At 46.9% G+C, this 6,172-nt stretch overlaps 1 long non-coding RNA gene across 1 annotated transcript in view; it reads left to right on the forward strand.

Annotated features, from left to right (window-relative positions):
- The first annotated feature begins 7 nt into the window (after positions 1 to 7).
- Positions 8 to 6,172, forward strand: part of LOC146060165 (uncharacterized) — a 29,344-nt gene continuing 23,179 nt past the window's right edge. Inside the window, exon 1 of the long non-coding RNA XR_014470384.1 lies at positions 8 to 480. This is a non-coding gene — a long non-coding RNA (uncharacterized LOC146060165). The remainder of the gene's footprint in view (positions 481 to 6,172) is intronic.

Genomic DNA, 6,172 nt, shown 5'->3' on the forward strand with positions numbered 1-6,172 from the left:
TGCAGCTTCCTCAATGTGGGGGTGAGGTGAAGACTCCGCAGCTGCTGCTGGTAAAGTCTCCCTGCCTGGAGGCTCTGTCTGCTGGGCGCCGTGGCAGCGCTGCTTACTATGCACACTAGTCGCATACTTGCCTACCCTCCCGCATTTAGCGGGAGTCTCCCGTTTTTCCAATCATTCTCCCGCCCCCCCGCAAATCCCTGGGTTTCTTCCGCTTTTTTGTCCCCTTTCCAATAAAAACGTAATGCGCATGCGCGAACGCGTCATTGTGGGGGCGGGGCCTAAATGCGCGACGCCGTGACGTAATTAGGAAGGCCACCGCGGGGCTGTGTGGGTAGCGCTGGCCTGAGCGTGCAGGAGCGGCGCTGGCAGCGGCAGTGGACTGAGGCATTGGCAGACAGTGAGTCGGGCAGCGGGAGCCGGGAGCACACAAGAGTGTCAGACTCGTCTCAGCTGTGTAAGGAGCAGCAGCCGCAGCAGCCAGTAAGTAAAAGCTTAAAGTTAACTGACTGTTTCTGACTGTAAGCTGCATTCCTCTCCCCCACTCACTAAGCCTGCTTCTTATCGATCACCTCTACCCCCACCACTGGTCCCCGACTGGCTCCCGTCCCAAGACATGCTCCACTACTCCTGTCGTCATGCCCCATTAATTTTCTAGCTGCCTGCCTTCCTACAAGGGGCACTTAAAAGATATATATATATATATATATATATATATATATATATATATATTATGTATAAGTGTGTATATATATATTATATATATGTATATATATATATATATATGTATACGTGTGTGTATGTATATGTGTATATATATATATATATATATATATATATATATATGCGGTGTAAGTGTATGTAGGTTGCAGTGTGTGCCACTGACAAGCTTTCATACAGCTTGTCACCTGTTTGTCATGTTCCCATGACTACTGTTAAGTGAAATAATAATGAACATGGGATAGCTTACTATAGTCATTCTGTCATTTCTGCTTTTTGGGCGGGCACGGTCTAAGCCACTATATCGCTAAACTTCTCAAATCAGTAGGGCAGCTGTTGGCAAGAACATGTGGTTGACTACCGGAGCCGTCTATTTTGGTATGTTTAATAAGCATCACGGTGTGTGGCATGTGTATAATGGGCATCACGGTGTGTGGCATATGTATAATGGCCATCACGGTGTGTGGCATATGTATAATGGGCATCAGGGTGTGTGACATATGTATAATGGGATTCACGGTCTGTGGCATATGTATAATGAGAATCTCTGTGTGTGGCATATGTATAATGGGAATCTCTGTGTGTGGCATATGTATAATGGGCATCACGGTGTGGGGCATATGTATAATGGCCATCACTGTGTGTGGTATATGTATATTGGGCATCACAGTATGCGGCATATGTATAATGAGCATCACGGTGTGCGGCATATTTATAATGGGCATCACGGTGTGTGGCGTATGTATAATGGGCATCACGGTGTGTGGCATATGTATAATGGCCATCACGGTGTGTGGCATATGTATAATGGGCATCAGGGTGTGTGGCATATGTATAATGGGCATCAGGGTGTGTGACATATGTATAATGGGATTCACGGTCTGTGGCATATGTATAATGAGCATCACGGTGTGTGGCATATTTATAATGGGCATCACGGTGTGCGGCATATGTATAATGAGCATCATGGTGTGCGGCATATTTATAATGGGCATTGGTGTGTGGCATATGTATAATGGCCATCACGGTGTGTGGCATATATGTATAATGGAGCATCACGGTGTGTGGCATATGTATAATGAGCATATGCCACATACCATGATGCCCAATATACAGTACATATGTGGCTGTCTGTGTCCCTGCTGTCACTCTCTCTGTGTTCCCACTGTCTCTCTGATGTCACTCTCCCTGTCCCTTTGTCCTTGAATTTTGTCTCATACTGTGTGGTACAATGTGTAAGGGCACTAGTACTAGATAGTATAAGGAGTCCGACTAGTGTGGTGTATAAGTGGTATGTGGTGTGGTACACTTCACATAAAGACACGCCCCTTTTCCCATGGCCACACCCCCTTTTGCAGAGCGCGCGCGCCTTCGGCGCGCGCAGAACTAAGTCCTCTGGTTTGTTCCATACTCCGACTTTATAATTTCCTCTCTCTCTCTCTATATATCTATATCTATATCTAGTGTAGCTGGGGCGGCACTCTGATGGGCAATCCAGTCCCAATGGGGATACTCAATTGAACGCGGTGTAGGTGCTGCGGTGCCTTCCAAGCTTGAGCTCACAGCCGTGGGTCAAGGAGACATAGAGATGTAGGGACGGCGGCACTCGCAGAAATAAAAACTCTAGGCAAGCTTGGTTTTAACCAACGTTTCGTGGCTGGTGTCGCCACTTTATCAAGGTGCCAAAGAACAAGTGTACAAATGAAAAAACTTACTTAAATAGCCCTGGACTCGTTCGTGACGCCCGGCGTCCGTCTCTGCAGCGTCTAATGATGACGTCATGTGTCCACGGCAACGACGTGAGTCACGAAGGAGACCCATATCACGTGATCTGTGCATATAATGAAAAAACAATTTTCATTATATGCACAGATCACGTGATATGGGTCTCCTTCGTGACTCACGTCGTTGCCGTGGACACATGACGTCATCATTAGACGCTGCAGAGACGGACGCCGGGCGTCACGAACGAGTCCAGGGCTATTTAAGTAAGTTTTTTCATTTGTACACTTGTTCTTTGGCACCTTGATAAAGTGGCGACACCAGCCACGAAACGTTGGTTAAAACCAAGCTTGCCTTGAGTTTTTATTTCTGCGAGTGCCGCAGTCCCTACATCTCTATATCTATATCTATATATACTGTATGTATGTATATATATATGTAGATTGCTGTAGAAAGCGTCACTTCAGAGCTTGTGATCAAGGGGAAATTTATTGTGTTAATGCAGTTTCGGGCCTCAGCCCGTCATCAGGAGGCCCGAAACGGCGTTGACCCAATAAATGTTAACTTGATCACAAGCCCTGGAGTGACGCTTTCTACAGCAATCTACATTGGCGCACCTGAACACATGTACACTGAAGCAGGCACCCAGGCAAGCATATTGACCCCGACAGCAGAAACAGAGTGCCGGTCCACTGATCTCTATATATGTATGTATATAATGATGCGCGACGCTGCTCTCAGTGCATTTTGCGATCATCTAAAATCTCCCTCATTTTGCTTTTCAAAAGTAGGCAAGTATGCACTAGTGCCAAGCTCCGCCCCCCATCGCGCCGGACTAGCGCACGCGCAGTCCGGATTTTGAAACTGGACTTTGAAATTCCGGGGGATCGGGAGGGCTTTGCGGGGGACCGGGGGACTGGGGGCTAAAGCGGGAGGCTCCCGCAAAATGCGGGAGCATCGGCAAGTATGAGTTAGAGCAGGACAGTCCCACTAATTGGACATTGTCTCAGTGTCCTGTGGGCCAGACTCGAGGGGTGAAAGTTGGGAGAGCCAGTGCAGGGGATCTGCCCAGCACAACTCCCAAAATGAAGAATATGGGGTTCCGTAAGACATGCCCCTGCACTTGGGGTCCCGCAAAATGAATTTTGGGAAACTCCTTCATCAGAGAGTCACAAGGGTTATTTTGGGGTCCACGCCATCCTCCTGTGTCTATTACCTTCAGCAAACTTGTGGCGAGCGAAGCGAAATCGCACATTAACGACAACTTAATGAGTGGCAATTTTTCAATTCGCATCCAGATGTTTTCCCATTAAAAAGTATACAAATCGTGGGGGGGCGTGGCTTGGATGGGCGTCTGAACAGTCGGGGAGGGTGAGTGGGCTCCGCGATACATTTGCTAAATATCCTGCCTGTGTGACCCTGGGGAGCCCCTCACCCACTCACCAGTGCCCCGGAAGGTCCCCTGCATCTGCTGAGCTGTTTGGCGACTGTGTGCGGGCCTGGAGTGTCCAGGTCCGTCTCCCTGGCCTGGCGTCTTCTTCTCTGGACGGATCCTGTGCGGGCGCCATCTTGGGGATCCTTGTCTGCGGGTTCTCCTGTAGTCGGAGGACCCGCGGGTGCTGATGGGCAGCGGCTGCTCGCTGGAGGGGTCTGGATGCCTGACCTTGTCCCCTGATGCCTGGAGCTCCGTGGGTGATCCGTGTGGAGCAATATTGAGCGCGGGCGGTGTGCCCGGCAGACTGGGCTGACGTGTGGGTGCTGGTGCAGAAGAGCTGCAGTGTGGTACACGCAGCTTCAGTACATAGCATTCAGAGCCGTCCCCTATACAAAGAACTCCGCCTACTTGCTGAGCGGTCAGCTACAAATGTGTTTATAACTATGCTGCACTTGTCACCTGTACCTTATACCCGCAGTCAGGGAGCACCTTGGTCATACATCATTTAAAGGCACCCTTGGGCTCACTCTGGTGATATCCTCATAGCTGCTGTGTGCTACCTTACAAATACAATCTATACCTATTCTGTGTGGCCATACTCTGCCTGCAGGGCTACCCTGTGCACTATTGGTGCCTCAAGATATCCATTATTACTGACCAGGCTCTGCAGTCTGCCTGATACCTGATTGCTGGAAACCTTGTATGAAGTCGGGATAACTGCTCCTTTTCCATTCTGTTGTGTGGGCGGTTTGTGGTGTGCTAGCCACCACTTATCTGCCATATACCTTGACTATACTACATCAGTGATGTCTGCCTGTTTTCAGCAAATACTTGAGGCCATTACTCTCTCCACGAGGAGGATTCTTGCTGTATTTGGAGATGTGGAGATTGTATCAACAACTCTGGTAACTTATCTCTTCTGCGTCCTCTACACCTATGGAACCATCCTGCCATGAGGAGATATCCCCTATTTCTCATGCTACGGTTCAAGCCCCTCATTTTGGGAACTCCTTCAAGATAGGCCCTATTGTTTCGTTAGCTATGTCATTGTTAGATGGCTCCTTATTTGCCTATGTCTATTTGGATCCGTACCCTTGGATGGATAACACAATCCTAGTGCTACTGTTCCAGTGCTATCAACTCCTGTATCTGTGTCCTAAAGTGTATAAGGGTGGGACTGCTGTCCATATGCCTCCACAGAAGAGGAGAGCTTGGCCGGACTAAAGTTTTTCTTATACTTCTGAAATTCCTGTATTCATATGTTTCTGTTCATAGTGTACCAGTGCCCGATGATCTGTTTATCCCCTGACTGGACTTATATTCCAGTTTAAGTGTCGTCCAGTTATTACTATGCTGTGGTACTTCTTCTTGTTGGGACCGGAGGGGCAACAGCTAAATACTTTGCCCTTATGTCTTAAACTAATTTATCCTGCTTTGTACTGCCCCTGACAGGCATTCATTCTTTCTATCCTTTATGAGGTTGGGTGGGTGGGGGGTTCTTAGATAGATTTTGTAGTGTAGGAAGTAGGGGGTGGGCTGGGAGGTAGGGGTAAATTAGGATTTGTAGGCTAGCCTAGCTCAAATAAGCTGGAAGCCACAAATGTATTTCCTTTTAGTGATAGTTAGTATAGATAGCTGGGGGGAGTGGTGTTTTTTTCGGGATCTAAGTATACCTAGATTGGGGTTAGGTCATACAGGGTGGGGGGTTAAGGGGAGGTTTTTTTTTGGGTTCCTTTTGGGAGGTTTGCTTTGGGTAGAATAGGTAGCATAGTTAGGTATGCCTTATTTTATATGTTGTATGCTTAAAATGTCCTCGTCGGAGCTTGTTATTTGTTTTTGAAAATCCAATAAAAATTACTTAATTTAAAAAAAAGTATACAAATCGCAAATTTAATGGGATGCAAATTCGGGAAAATGTTACTTAAAATTGCCACACAAACAGACCAGGTTGTGATGGGCAATTTTGACAGAACCATGCACAGCTCAGTGCAATCTGTGCATTGTTCTGTCCAAAAAAATTTAACCAGGACTATTCTTACAGCCAAGTCCGAAACTAGGGGAAATTTACTTGTATTTGTACTCTATAAATATATTGTTTTTATTATTTGATTGTCCTTAATTATTCTGGCTTTTTCTCTATGCATTCTCTATGCATTAATAAATGTATACATTTTATCACCGTGTTATAATTTCTTACTTAGACTCTGTGCATGCTTCTGTCCCCAAAAAATTGTATAAAAAAAAAAAAAAAAACACGTGGGGTTCCTGCTCCTGAGCATAACCAGCCCGGGCTCAAAG

Source organism: Crinia signifera, chromosome 1, assembly GCF_055691185.1.
Source record: "Crinia signifera chromosome 1, ASM5569118v1, whole genome shotgun sequence".
In the NCBI taxonomy this organism is placed as follows: Eukaryota; Metazoa; Chordata; class Amphibia; order Anura; family Myobatrachidae; genus Crinia; species Crinia signifera.